Below are 15,328 nucleotides of genomic sequence, written 5' to 3'. Positions count from 1 at the left end.
TTTCAAGCTCCTGGAGAGCACAGGCCATATTTTCTATCTACCAAAGCTCTGGAAAAGACTTAAAGGTTGACTTAGAAAGGTGGTCCCTTAGCTCAGTGGGCCCCAACCTTTCTTGGCACCAGGGACTGGTTTGGTGGAAGATAATTTTTCCACAGACTGGAGTATGGAATGGCTTCAGGATGATTCAATTGCATTATATTTCTTGTGCACTTTATTTCTATTATTTTTCATCAGCTCTACCTCAGGTCATCAGGCCTTAGATCCCAGAGATTGGGGACCCCTGCCCTCTCTGATCATCACTGGAGGTTTTTAGAGATATTAAGTTCTTGGGCCTGTCATGAATGTAATGAATCAAATTTTGTGGGAGTATGTGTGTTTGATGAGGGAAGGAAGGATTAGGGGGATGTGAGAGGAAGCTGTGTTTGTTGTTGTTGTTATTGTTGTCCTATAGTGTTTACTGTCTATAAAAGCTATCTCCAAAATATAGTGCCTCCTGATATATATGCATGATGTACACCTATGATGTACGGCATGGCACCTAATGAATAGCTCGCTTTCTGGTTCTTCATTTGACATGCTGCTGCTGCTGCTGCTGCTGCTGCTAAGTTGCTTCAGTCGTGTCTGACTCTGTGCGACCCCATAGATGGCAGCCCACCAGGCTCCCCCGTCCCTGGGATTCTCCAGGCAAGAATACTGGGGTGGGTTGCCATTTCCTTCTCCAGTGCAGGAAAGTGAAAAATGAAAGTGAAGTCGCTCAGTCATGTCCGACTCTTAGTGACCCCATGGACTGCAGCCTACCAGGCTCCTCCGTCCATGGGATTTTCCAGGCAAGAATACTGGAGTGGGTTGTCATGCCTTCTTCCAGGGGATCTCCCCAACCCAGGGAACGAAATCAGGTCTCCTGCATTGCAGGCAGGTTCTTTTACTGTCTGAGACACCGGGGAAGCCCTTCTATCACTTTTCCTAACTTACATTCAGAAAAGAGGGGTGATTCCGCATTCTGAGAAAGGGTAGCACGCCTAGGCTGGTGTCATGCTCTTCTCTTACAGAGCTCTCCTGGGTGCACTCTTGTACCCTGAGGCTTGCACAGTAGCTTTGCTCGGTGTGTCCTGGACTGGAGAACTAGGACCCTGAGTTTTACTCTGTTTTTTTCCTATATGGAAGTTTAGGAGGTTTAGGAAGTTTAGTAGTTTTTTCTATATGGAAGTTTAGGGAGTTTTCTATATGGAAGTTTAATAGACCTGAAGACTCAGTATATTATAATGCCTATCTAGTATGTGCTTTTGCTAAAACAAAAAAAAAGATAAAACTTAGAGTTATGTTAGAAAAGATAATGTCCAACTAAAAATGTCTAGCTGGAGAAAATATCATTTTTTTTCCCCCTGCTGAAAGCTAAGGCATAATTTCAGCATTTGGTGTCAGGAGTTACTTAGAAAATACAAGTCAAACTTCTATAAAGAAGGACTTTTATTCTTTTGTAAATTTAGTGGAAAATTAATCATACAAAATACGATGGTGCCAAGAAAGCATTTGCAAGAGCACAGATGCATGAATATGAAACATTACATTTTCCAGGCAGTGTGCTTCCTTATCAGAGCAGACTCCTTCATGACTGAAGTGATTATTACTCAACGGTGATGGGTGACAAAGGCTCATATTTTCCTACGTTTTAATCATTTCTTTGGAACCGGCTGCGGAAGCAGGAAATGCAGGGGGGAAATACCCCCTTTCTTCGTGGTACTTGTTACACAATAAGTAAGACATTTCTGAGGGTTTTCCCACCTGCCTGCTTCAGGGCAATGTCTATATGGTTTGAATTGAATATGGAGATATTTGGCATCCTGTATTCCAACTATCTATCTAATGAAGCAAATGATCTGATAAGAATTCTTTGGCACTGTGTGAAAGGAGGAAGGAACAAAAGCTTGCAAGCCTCTGTCTGTCTCAGAGCATTTAGGAGGAACTAGATTTATATGGTGCCCTGGAAGCTCAGTTCCAGAGTAGGGCCAGATGTGGCAAAGCTCCAGTAGGAGCAGCTAGTGTAGCTGCATTCCAAGTGGCTTATACCCCAAAACTACTGCTACTACTTGCTTCCCTGGGAGATTTGTTCAACTGTTATCCTCTGAGACATATATATCATAATATATATGCATATATATATGTGTGTGTGTGTGTGTGTGTATATATGTATATGTAGTATTTTTACTTATCACAAACTGTCTCTTGTTCCATACTGTTCTGCTTTAGTTTTTAAAGCACCTCATTCTTTTTTCTTTTAAAAATGCTTCATTTTTACCTTTCTAAAATATTCCCTTGAAATATTTCACAATTAGATCTTCCACATTTTTAAATGCATATCAACTTTTACTGATAATAACTTTTGCCACTATTTGATTTTTACCAGTTTTATTTGAGATACATTTGATATATAACATTGTAAAAGTTTAAGAAACTTACCATATTGAGTTGATACTTATATATTGCAAAATGACTAGTATTAGCTAACATCTCCATCACATCACATAATTAGCATTCCTTTTTTGTGGTGAGAGCATTTCAAGTATATAGTGCCATATTATAAACTATAATCACCATGCTGTACATTGGATTCCGTTGATCTGTTGATGGACAGTTAGGAGGTTTCCATACCCTGGCTCTTGTGAATAGTGGTGCAGTGAGTATGGAGTGCAGATATCTCTTCAAGATCCTGTTTTTATTTCCTTTGGCTATATGCCCAGGAGTGGGATTGCTGGATCATATGATAATTTTTAATTTCTTGGGGAAACTTTACACTGTCTTCTGTAACGGCTATACTGATGTATATTCTTACAGCCTTTTCTCCACATCCTCACCAAAGTTTATTTCTTGTCCTTCAGATGACAGCCATCTTAATAAGTGTGAACTGATGCCTCAAGGATTGGTGATAATTCTTTAAATATTTGGTAGAATTCACCAATGAAACCATCTGATCCTGCACTTTTCTTTGCTGGAAAGTTTTTAATTACTGATTTACCCTCCTTGCTCATTATTGGTTTGTTCAAGTTTTGTATTTATGATTTAGTGTTGGTAGGTTGTATGTTTCTAGAAATGTATCCATTTCTTCTAGGCTTTCCAATTTGTTGGCATACAATTGTTCATAATGTTTCTTTATGATCCTTTCTATTTGTGTAATATCAGAGGCAAAGTCTCTTCAGATTTTATTTATTTGATCTTTCCCAGTTATTCTAGCTAAAGATTTGTCATCTTTGTGTATTTTTTCAAGAAAGGAGTTCTTAGTTTTGTGGATATCTTCTACTAGTTTTTTCTGGTGTCTATTTCATTTATCTCCGCTCTAATCTTCATTTCCTTCCTTTTGCTAACGTTAGACTTAGTTTGTTCTTGGTTTTCTATTTCTTTGAGATGTAAAGTTAGGTTGTTTGAGATCTTTTCCCCTAGTATAGGCGTGTATCACTATAAACTTTTCTCTTAGAACTGCCTTTGTGATGTCTTCTAGGTGTTTGTATGTTGTATTTCCATTTTCAATTGTTTCAAGGTATTTTTGATACCTGTTTTCATTTCTTCTTTGACCCGTTAGTTGTTCAGGAGTATGAACAACTTTATGTTTGTGAGTTTTCCAGCTTTCTTGTTTGTTGATATTCAGTTTCACGTCATTGTGGTGGGAAAAGATACTTGGTATGATTTCAATCTTCTTAATTTTTCTAAGACTTACTTTGTGACTTGTCATATGAACTATCCTGGAGACTGTTCTGTGTGTGCTTAAGCAGAGTATATTCTGTTGCCATTGAATGAAATATTCTATATATGTTGGTTAGGTCCATTTGGTCTAAAGTATGGTTCAAGTCCACTTTTTTTTTTTAATGTAAGGTTGATCTATTCATTGTTGAAAGTGGAATATTCAATTCCCTGCTACCCTAGTATTGTTGTCTATTTCTCCCTTCTTCAGATCTTTTAGCTTGGGAGTGGTGGTGAACACTCAGCTTTTGTTTGTCCTTGAGCAAATGTTCCTCACTTATGAAAGAAAGCTTTGCTAGGTAAAATATTCTTCTTTGGCAGTTTTTTTTTTCTTTCAGTACTTTGAATATATACCACCCCATTATCCTTTGACCTGTAAAGTTTCTGCTGAGAAATCTGCTTATAGCCTTATTGGGGGTTTCCTAAGTTACATGCTTTATTTCTCTTGCTACTTTAAGACTCTTTTTGCTTTTGATCTTTAACATTTTTATTGTAATGTTTCTTGGAGAGTGTCTCTTTATGTTGATTTTTTATTTGGTGATCTATCAGTTTAACTTTGATGTCCAAGTCTTTCTCCAGATTTTCTCTGTCATCATTTCTTTTCTTTTTTTTTTTCTTTTCTTTCCCAAGAGTTGTTGTTGTCTTTATTTTCTTTTTTTATTTTTTTTCTTTAAATAAAGTTTCTTCTCTCATCTCACTCTTCTCTTTTGGAAACTACAATAATTAAAAACATTGTGAGTTTTGATGGTAATCCATAGATAAGATATGTTTCTGCACTCCTTATCATGTTTTTCTTTATTCTCTTCTGACTGGATAATTTCAAAGTTCTTGTCTTCCATATCACAGATTTTTTTCCTGCTTGATGGCTTCTGTTTAATTTACTTATTCTTCAGCTCTAGAATTTCAGTTTGGTACTTTTTAATGATTTTACTTGTTCTGTTCATATATTGCTTTCTTGATTTTGTTAAATTGCCTCTATATTTTCTTGTAGTTCATTGAGTTTCTTAAAAACAGCTATTTTTAATTCTTAATGGCTAAGTCACTGGTCTCCATGTCTTTGGGTTTGATCACTGGAAAACTGTGATCCTTTGGTTTCATGTTACTTTGATTTTTCATGTTCCTTGAAGTTTTGCATTGCTGTTTATGTTTGAAGTAGCAGTCACCTCCTCTATCTTTTTAATAACTGCTTTCTGGAGAGAGATGACTTCCATTAGTTTTGCTCGAGATTCTGAAGTATTTCAGTCCTTCTGTGGGTAACCTGGTCCATGCTTTTTGCTGCTTGTTGCAGAATTCTTAAACTTGTATGACTTTAGATTCTGCAACACACTAGTGAGTGAAAACCTCTTGTGTTTTCCCAAAGATGAAGTTCAAGTCTATGGGCTCTCTGTGTCTAGTATATTTGGACTGGATTTTTGTGCATGCTCACTGGATGTCTGCCAAATGTAGCTCTTGCTGTTACTGTTGGGAGCGTGCACAAGAAGCCAGTCACAGGATGACAGGGTGTGTGGATGAGGGATGCAGAGTTCTGTAGGGTGCCTGTGGGCCACCTGGGGAGATCAGTGGGTGATACATTCCCAGCAGCTCATGGACAGGATAGAGTTTCTGTTGGAGTTAATTCCTTTCAATTTTCCCCTAGAGATATATCTGCCACTCTCCCAGTCTCTTCTATCCCCTCCACTTACCTCCCAGTCATGTAGCTCACAATCATTACTCTAGATGGATGAGAGAGAAATTAACCTTTTTGGCAGCATCCTGCATAGCTGGAGAACCCTGTTTCTCACTCATACATTCTCTTTCTTGTGCAGGAGAAATCACAAGCAAGAGAAGATCTCTTGGCCCTAACCTGGGCCATCTTGGAGGAGGGGTGATGGAAGTAAAGTCAAATTGTTCTTCTGACCCACTTCAGTGCATCCAAATTGATTTTTTTTGGTTCACTAGTGTGCTGGCACTTCTCTGGAAACTTGGATTTCCACAAAGAATCTCTCATCCGTGAGTGAGTGGTTTTTGTTTTTGTTTTTATTTTTTACAAAGTACTTATTTATGTATGCATTTATTTGACTGTACTTGGTCTTAGTTGTGGCATGCGGGCCCTTGTTGGGGCTTGAGGATTCTCAGTTGCAGCATGTGGGATCTAGTTCCCTCACCAGAGATTCAACCCAGGCCCTTTGCATTGGGAGTATGGAGTCTTAACCACTGGACCGCCAGGGAAGTCCCTTGGGTGAGTGTTTGAGACAGTGGTTTCCAGGGGCTCATGGACTGTGGCTGAGAGGGTCTGGAATCAGGTCATGGGCTACTGCAAAGTCCACACCTGAGACTGAGGTCTGTCTATCTGTTACCTGATTTATGGGTACGTGAGACTTCCTAGGTCCCCTGGTGTATGGTGCTGGACTCAGATCCCTCAAAGACACTTTTGTCCATGGATGAATGCTGAAATTGGGGGTTGAAGTTGGAAGGGGACAAAAATGAGAGAGGTTTTGTGCCTCTGTGGTGCTGATATCACCTTAAGGTACCTCATTCTTGTAGTGTTTCCAAAAATCTTCTCTTGGAGCATGACAGTTAATAGTTCTTTTCATATATTCTTCCCTTCTCTGCATTATCTCTGACTCTCATATCTTTTTATTTTCTGTTGTTTTGTATTCTGTCTTCATTTTAGAGGTATTTCTTAAATATGTGGTGGTCCTTGGCTGTACATTTTGAAGTGGGGCATTGAACTGCTCCTTGGAAAGTCTGATATGATTGTGGGGTTTGCCCACTTTTGTGACTCAGAGTGTGACTAAGACATTTCATTGTAGGTGCAAAATGTCAATATATTTAGGTGTCTAGTTTTAGTTTTTCCTGGGGATAATTCTCCAACCTTCTGGCTGAGGGACATATAGCTGACTGCTTTGCCTTTTAGGAGTTATATTGGGAAAACAACTAGAGATTTCATATTCAACATGTGGGTTTTCACTGAGTTCCCATGATCTCAAAGGCACTTGGTACCTCCAAGGAATTCCTAAGTGTAAGAAATTTGCCCTGCTTTTGAACTGAATTCACTGTAATCTTAATGGAGTTGGGAGAAGTGAAAATAAATGCATATTTATGTTATGTTTAATTGGAAGCCCAAGGTTGATATTCACATTTATGGAAGATTTAGATATACAATTTCTGTAGGAGGACTTTAGCTATAAGGGACATACAGTCTGAGAAGCAACTGATCAATTAGTGACTCTCAGATAACCAAAGAACAAAAGTAGTTAAGGGTTGCAAGAGATGAATGGTTTCTAAGATCTCTGGCCAGGGATATATGGCAATGAGTTTTCAAAATGAACTAAGGATATAATTTAGGATATGAAAATTTGAGGACATGCATCTCTCTTTGTGGTATTCAAGATCTTCATTGTTATCTCTAAATTATTTTGTCTTCAGCTTTGCAAAGACTGACCTCTTTTATAGTTGCTGAGGTGATACATTATGCTGATCTAAGCCCTTTGCATGTATTTGGCTTTCAGGGTTTTTTTAAATAATGAAAAGTAAATTTTGATATACAGATATACTGTTAATGCACCAGTATTAAAAAAAAACCTTCACAAATATCAAGTTGTTTATATATTAGTGTCTTGGGTGGCAATCCTAACTATGCAGTGGGTAGAAGCTGAAAAAATTGCTTATTTTAAAAACTTAAAGAAGAGCAGCTACTTAATCAGAGGTTTGTAATCATTCTTTATTCTGAACACCATTAGTCCCCATCCTGTGGGCCTTGAGCTGAACACAGGATAAAGTTTTCTTCCTGGACTTCAAAATGATTGAGGCTTTGGCCCCCTCAGAATAAGATGTTAGACTTTATCATTTACAGTGTGTGTCTTTACAGCAGACAGAATTGCATCTTGGGATTGTTTTTCCTAGAATATGCTTTTTCCTATGGTGGCTCAGATGGTAAAACGTCTGCCCACAATATGGGAGACCCGGGTTTGATCCCTGGGTCAGGAAGATCCCCTGGAGAAGGAAATGGCAACCCACTCCAGTACTCTTGCCTAGAAAATTCCATGGATGGAGGAACCTGGTGGGCTACAGTCCATGGGGTCACAAAGAGTCAGACACAACTGAGCAACTTCACTCACTATGCATACATTTGGATTTCTGTGTATCAGTGTAGTCTAGCCTTTGTGTGTATTTAAGCAGTTGCTGAGAGCAGAGAAGCAGCTGAGACCTGTCATGGCTGGAAACGTGCAGATATGATCTTTACCTCATGTGTCCTGAGTCTGATGCAATTCAGCACAAACTAGACCAAGGTCCTGAATCTTACATGAAAGTGTCAATATCCAGAAATCTAGAAATAAAATTAATATATACAACAGAACAGAAAGTGACTCACAGACACAGAAAACACACTCGTGCTTACTGCTGGGGAGAGGAACACTAGGGAGGAATAAGGTAGGGGGATGGGATTAAGAGACATGAACTATTCTACTGAGATGGATGAAACTGGAGCCCATTATACAGAGTGAAGTAAGCCAGAAAGAAAAACAACAATACAGTATACTAATGCATATATATATGGAATTTGAAAGATGGTAACGATAACCCTATATGCGAGACAGAATAAGAGACACAGATGCATAGAACAATTTTATGGACTCTGAGGGAGAAGGTGAGGGTGAGACGTTCTGGGAGAATAGCATTGAAACATGTATATTATCATATGTGAAACAGAACACCATTCCATGTTCGATGCATGAGACAAGGGCTCAGGGCCGGGGCAATGGGATGACCCAGAGGGATGGGATGGGGAGGGAGGTGGGTGGGGGGTCCAGGAAGGGGAACACATGTAAACCCATGGCTGATTCATGTCAATGTATGGCAAAAACTACTACAATATTGTAAAGTAATTAGCCCCCAACTAAAATAAATAAATTTATAAAAAAAAAAAAAGAGAAACATGAACTAGTCTGTATAAACTAGATTAAACAACAAGGATATATTGTAAAACACAGGGAACTTTTTAAAAAAGTGAATATCCAGACTTGGAATCTGCACAAGTTCTTGAATATTTATAAGCTCGCTCAAAGGAAGGCCATAGAGCAAGGCCTTACCTTGGAGTTTTTCCCTTGAAAAGGGGAGGCTGGTCCAAGGTCTTGAATGAGCACTAGGAAGTGAGGAATGAACACCTTTGTCTTTCTGGGCCTTGGAATTAGGAACCTGTTTTATTGAAAACCAGGATATGTTAAAGACATTCCACTAGGGTATGTGTGTGGTTCATAAGCAGGCTCCTAAAGATGGTCTAGATGGGAGAGGTCTTAGTTTATAGGTTTGAAAAGCATAGTCCCTCAGTTGTGTCCAACTCTTTGTGATCCCATGGGCTTTAGCCCACCAGGCTCCTCTGTCCCTGGGATTCTCCAGTCAAGAATACTGAAGTGGATTGCCATTTCCTTCTCCAGGAGATCTTCCCAACTCAGGGGTTGAACCCCGGTCTTCCACATTGCAGGCAGATTCTTTACCATCTGAGCCACCAGGATAGCCCCTTATAGGTTTGGTGGGCACCACATCTAATAAAAGTGGTTTCAATTTTAACTGCTTTCTATTCTTTCAACCCCTCTATTATCCTCAAAACAGCAACAAAATCTTGTTTATTTAACTTGTTTTAACTGAGACTTGAGGAAGCATCTGTACCCAGGCTTTAGGCAAAGCAGTCTAAAGGAGAGGAGTGGCCTGTTGGAAGCATTCGATGAGGTGGCAGGAGATTATACAAGTGATGGTCCACAGATAGAAACCTGGAGCCAGGGGACGATTGAGGTGGAGTTGAAGAGTGTGAAGCATTTCCCAGAGAGTCCGGAATACTTGGGGATGATTTATCCAGTCAAATGGGATAAGGATCTCAGATAATGTCATTTGGGGAATGGGGATACATGAGAGATGGACCATGCTGGCTACACTGATAAATTACTTTGTAGTTTTCATCCCCCCTTTTTAATACGAGATAGGCTTTATTCTTCTGCTTTGTTCATCTAAACCCTTATTGAACAACATATGTGAATTATAATTCTTAATGACTTTTCTCTTTCCCTTTTCTTTTTAATGACATCCCAAAAGATGTATTTTTTGTTGTTTTTGTTCCTTTTTGTGTCTAGTTTCCTCCCACTTACCACTCCTAAATCCTTCACACATGGTTTTAAGTTCTCTAGTTCCTTTGAAGAAGCTGCTGCTGCTCCTCCTTTCTCGTCTCTACCTACATTTCATGAGCAGGTACTGTTACCACCCTTCTTTTCCTTGGCCTTTATTGTTGGCCTTAACATAAAAAATATGTAAAACTTCCTATGTGTTATCTCTGCTGCTGCTGCTGCTAAGTTGCTTCAGTCGTGTCCGACTCTGTGCGACCCCATGGACAGCAGCCACCAGGCTGCCCCATCCCTGGGAGTCTCCAGGCAAGAACACTGGAGTGGGTTGTCATGTCCCTCTCCAATGCAGGAAAGTGAAAAGTGAAAGGGAAGCTGCTCAGTCATGTCCGACTCTTTGCAACCCCATGGATTGCAGGCTACCAGGCTCCTCGGTCCATGGGATTGTCCAGGCAAGAGTACTGGAGTGGGTTGCCATTGCCTTCTCCAATGTGTTATCTCTACTTTCCTTAATTCTTAATTTTTGAAGATTCTTCAGGAAGTCCACACAAGCCCTGCTAACCCTGAGATTTTAATCAGTACATCAGGACCTGCTGGTTATACTTATGTGTATCTGCTACGTATCTAGACCATACCGATTCCTCTGTTTGGCAGTGTGATTACTTTGCTCAGAGCCTTTATTGTTAGCACTTCATCTCTAGGCTTAGGAAAGCAAAAGAAGGTCACCTTTCACAAAATGTCTGAAGAACCCCAGCCTAAATCTCTCCATTTCTTTCCTGTAGGTATAAGTTTTCTTTGCGACAGTACTTCACATACTGGTTCCCTTGTTTTCTTTTTTGTTTTTATTTCTGATCTGTTACTTCGTTGTCAACTCTATAACTCCTTAGTGCAGTGCCTGGCATGTAGGTATTCAAGAAATGCTTGTGGAATGAATCAATGAAGTACCTAAAATGAATGAGAACTTCATCTCAATTCTAAATTCTAAAGAAAAGCAGTGGGCCTAACTCTAGATAGAATTTCAGAGTAGGTTAGGATTCTCTGGCACTCTCCTTTCTAAACTTTATTCAGCATCCTCCAACCCTTGAGAATTCCATACTGTCTCTAAAGTCTTCATAATGTTGTGCTTTAAAGCCTTCCTTTCTCACCTATGAGGGGACTGAATGGTGACCAAGCTGTCACCCTGTCAGGCATGGTGTGGTTGCTCTATAGGCACTATGTAACCTGATTCCTACAATAAACCATGGAGGTAATTGACTTCATTTCTGTTTCTCAAACAAGGAAACTGAGATACAGAGATGTAACTTGGCCAATGTTCCATATCTGGGGATCTTGTTAGGACCCAGGATTTGAATGCAGGTAGAATAAACCAGAGCCCATACTCTTCACAGTTTTGCTACCATCTTTCCATGCCTCAGGTTCCAGAACACTCTTGCCACCTATTCCCTTAGTGTTAGCACTTAACTATTGAATTTATGCAATGAGGAAACATTCATGAAATAACTCATGGTTTTGGTTTTAATATTTAGGATGTAATATTAGCATCTTAAACATTGTGATTTTTGTTTTGTGACTGTGATCTAATGAGTTGATTGTTTTATAGCATACACTTAAAATTATGAGTATGTTTATAAATATTTTAATGTTGTGGTCCTTTAATGGACTGGAACTTGGAGGTACAGAGTCGACTGATAAGAAAGTAAAAGAAGGAAGAAAAGAGGCTGAGCAGCTTGAAGGGGACAGAGAGAGAGAGAGATGAAGAAAGACACGGGGACCAGAGTTCTGGTGGAACAAAGGCCTTTATTCAACATATTGTGGGCATATATGTACTGTCTTACAAGATAGCTTTTTTAGCAGAGGTAGGGATCAAAAATCTTGCAAGTTATCCAGGAAGCTGGAGGCTAGAATCATTTTCAAGGGAGGGGATTCTAAAAGTTACTTTCCATATCAGAAGGGAAGAGAGTTGTAAATGGCTGCTATTCACTGTATGGAGAAGCTATTTTCCATACATCTCAGAACTGCCTGAGGTTCCTCCAGCTCCTGCCTTCAGGTGCTATGAGGAACAAAGGATTTATGCAAGACCGAAAGCAGCATACAGGTAGCCTCCTGTTAAATGCTACCTCACACTTTAAAAGTCCATAAAACTCCTCTTTTTATTGGTTAGTCTTCTCTTCTGTACTTGCCATACCTCTTCACCCCCTGCATTTATTAAACACTCATTAAGAACTGGGCACCATACTAGACACTGGGATTGCAAAGATTCTCAAATACTTATGTATAGGTCCCTCCCTCATTTAAATCTCCTCAATGTCTTGTTTTTCTTACGATAAATTGCAAACACCTGAACATGACTTAAAACCCTTCATGATCTTGTTCCTGCCTCTTTCCCCCCATTTTCATCTCGTCCTCATTCTCTGCTCTCTACCTACATCCATCCCTCAAATGAACTCACCTGAACATCTTTCAATGACAGTATTCTCTCCAGGCTTAATGTATGTCATTCCTCTTCCTGGAACACTATTCTCCATGTTGTGGAAACTTGACTTTTAGTTTTTGGCAAAGATACCATTATCTGCAGGAAGCTTTTCTAACCCCCAGAGCCTGGGCTAGTGGGCTCTTCTCATCACTCTCACATACCCTCTGCTTCCCTGATTATAGACAGGCAGGGTCCCTCTCCTTCTCAACATTTTATTGCCCTCAGGTATCAGAGCGCCTTTCCAGGTAGGGCATGGTAGTGAAATGGTAAGAGGTATGGAAGGGGATCAGATGTTTGGGTTTGAATTTTAGATTCTTATTGTCTGCTTTTCTTGAAATTAAAGAAAGTATCGGTTATTTTATTATATATTTCCTTCCAAATAACTATTAGTATTAGCTTCATTTGGGCCCACCTGCCGATGCAGGATACACAGTGATGTAAGTTTGATCCTTGGGTTGGAAGATCCACTGAAGTAGCAAATGGCATCCCACTCCAGTATTCTTACCTGAAACGTTCCATGGACAGAGAAGCACGGTGGGCTACGGTCCATGAGGTCACAAAGAGTCGGACACAACTGAGCACGCATACACACATTAGCTTCATTTATCTTGTTTCATTTGTTTTTCTGGAAGGATCACAGTTCAGCCCTTCATCCTTTCTTTGAGCTTATTGTATGCCTAAAATTTTATAGAAAGCAAAAGAAATTAAAGACAGGAAACCCCTGATTTTGGCAAAATTGCTGTATTAGACATCTTGGATATGAAGTTTCTTGCCTTCAAAATCCTTTTGTCTAATATTGTGTGTTCTTTAAAAGAAACAGGAAGGTGCTTTGGAATCTCTTGGATTAATCACAGGGCGAGTGAAGCTCCAGCTGTTTTACAAGCCACCAGCTGACCACTGTCTTGGCCCTGGTTGCTAGGAATAGGGTGGGAAGTTTACATTCCCGGCAAGGGTTGGTTGGGGTCCTTTGGGCACTGATTAGCTCCTCCCAGAATTACTTCTCGAGGGGAGAGGATTAAGGGGATAATTTGTTTTCTTTCCTGTCTCTACAACTGACTCATTTTTCATAAAGTTTGCTTTGACTGACTTGATGAAAAATGCAACAAGTCATTTCTTCAAACCACTCATATGCTTAATTCCTAGGCCTCATAAGAATGTTACCTATGTATGTTACCTAGGTATGAAATTGACTTTGTTGGGCATTTTGTTTAATTGCCAAACTAGATTTCATATATGCTCAGGTTTTACAGTTTGATGCTTAACGTTAACTTGAAAAATTTTTTTAAAAATCAAACTGTTTCTCAGTTTGTTGTTTCTCATGACTCAGCTGTTAAAATTCTGGGCAAGAGTGATAAATCCAAATGGTGTGCAGGGGAACATTATTGTGGTAAGGAGAAGAGGAAATATAGTCTTGTGTCTGTCAGATGTTATCTGCTTAACATTTGATGTGGTTCATGCTTATAGTAGACCAAGGTGGAGCCACAGAGAAAAAAAGTGCCAATCAAAAGCAACGTTTTTCTCCCTAACTCCCTTCCAGGGGACCCCTAGGACTTCAACTTTGATTTCTGCCTCTGTTTACCTTACAATATTCACCAAATCCAGGAAGGGAGGGAGCATATATTCTTCTGGCTGTGAGATGGATGTGTTGCTCCCCAACTTGGAGCTCCCTCTCCTACTCCCCGCTCACTGGCTGTAACCACCGCCCATTATTGCAGTTACCATAATCACCCTGATCCTCAAGGCCATGACTGTTCTGCACATGAAAGCTGCCCAATAGTGAAGCCCCCACCCCCCCAAAAGAGTAGAACTTAGAGCTGAAAACAGAGGAACAGAGGTAGTCATGGTTATATTGTGTGGAACCCAAGATCCAGACATGTGTGAAGCTAGCTCTAACTTTTAGATTGTTATGCTTACATGAGCTTTGATGGCATTTTGACAGGCTTCAAACCTCACCTGTGCTGTGTGCTTAGTCACTCAGTCATGTCCAACTGTTTGTGACCCCATGGACTGTAGCCCACCAGGTTCCTCTGTCCATGGAATTCTCTAGGCAAGTATACTGGAATGGGTTGCCCTGCCCTCCTCCAGGGGATCTTCCCAACCCAGGGACTGAACCCAGGTCTCTCACATTGCAGGTGGATTCTTTACTGTCTGAGCCACCAGGGAGGCTAATAAGGGCTCCCCTCATTGTTGTGGTCGTAAACATTCCTGACTACTTTCCTAGAAACTAATGTATGCTTATCTCTTGATAGTCCCACCTGGACCTATGGCAGTGGCATCAATAATAAAAGTCTTTATTTGCTGCTCTGCTTTTTTTCCTTTTGGTTGCATTACTGGGCAGATTCCATGTGACATGAGTGAGGGCCACTAGAAGCTCAAGACTCACATCCTCCCAGTCTGAGTGCCCCAGTAAAAAGACAGCTTTATTTTTTTCCTTATAGAACTGGTAGAAAGATCCCAGGGAAGATCCTGATTGGCTTGGTCCTAATCAGAGACTAATCCTTGAAACAATCATGGTACTAGGGGTGGGGGGCTTTTGATGGGCCGTGCCTGATATCATGACCATCCTTGGGGATGAAGATGGGGTCAACACCATCAGAACAGGAAAGATAGATTCTAAGGTTGATGAAGAAGAAAGGGAGTTTGGGGAATATTTATCCATTAGTTGACTACAGGACTAGTCTTTGCCTTAATCCTGGCATTGAACCCAGGTCCCTGGGAAGTTCATGAAGACTCATGTTTCTGGGAAGAGTGGACTGTGTCCTCCCATTTCTAGATGCCTTGCTGTCTACCTCAGAGGTTTTTCTTCTCTGGTGTGAACATCACAGCTGTGCTTGCCCATTGCTTTCTGTCTTGTCTTGGTTTTCGCTGAAATCAAAGCCTGAGGCAGAGGCTTCTGTGCTACTTTGTTAGGGAGTATAATCCCAAGGAGCAGGAGGGAAGGCCAATACAAAGGTACATTATTGAGCCCACCACCACTTGGTGTCAAGATCAGCTGCTCATCTTGCTGGATCATCTTATTAGAGATTGTGTA

The 15,328-nt window shown here is 40.3% G+C and overlaps 1 protein-coding gene and 1 long non-coding RNA gene across 2 annotated transcripts in view; one reads left to right on the top strand and one right to left on the bottom strand.

The window, feature by feature from the left end:
- The window catches only part of TMEM178A (transmembrane protein 178A), a 474,083-nt gene that overhangs the window by 298,566 nt on the left and 160,189 nt on the right, over positions 1–15,328 (top strand). The window contains exon 4 of the transcript XR_014051559.1: positions 5,538–5,721. The gene's annotated coding sequence lies outside the window, so the exon portion shown is untranslated. The remainder of the gene's footprint in view (positions 1–5,537; positions 5,722–15,328) is intronic.
- On the bottom strand, positions 11,602–14,091 carry LOC145544514 (uncharacterized). Its single transcript, XR_014081461.1, has 2 exons — positions 13,877–14,091; positions 11,602–12,974 (listed from the first exon to the last, which is right to left on the bottom strand). It is a non-coding gene; the product is annotated as an uncharacterized LOC145544514 (long non-coding RNA).

Source organism: Giraffa tippelskirchi, chromosome 4 (assembly GCF_054371585.1).
Source record: "Giraffa tippelskirchi isolate mGirTip1 chromosome 4, T2T-mGirTip1v1.2.pri, whole genome shotgun sequence".
NCBI classification, from domain to species: domain Eukaryota; kingdom Metazoa; phylum Chordata; class Mammalia; order Artiodactyla; family Giraffidae; genus Giraffa; species Giraffa tippelskirchi.
The sequence above is the reverse complement of the archived record's forward strand: the minus strand, read 5'-3'. Positions and strand labels throughout refer to the sequence as shown.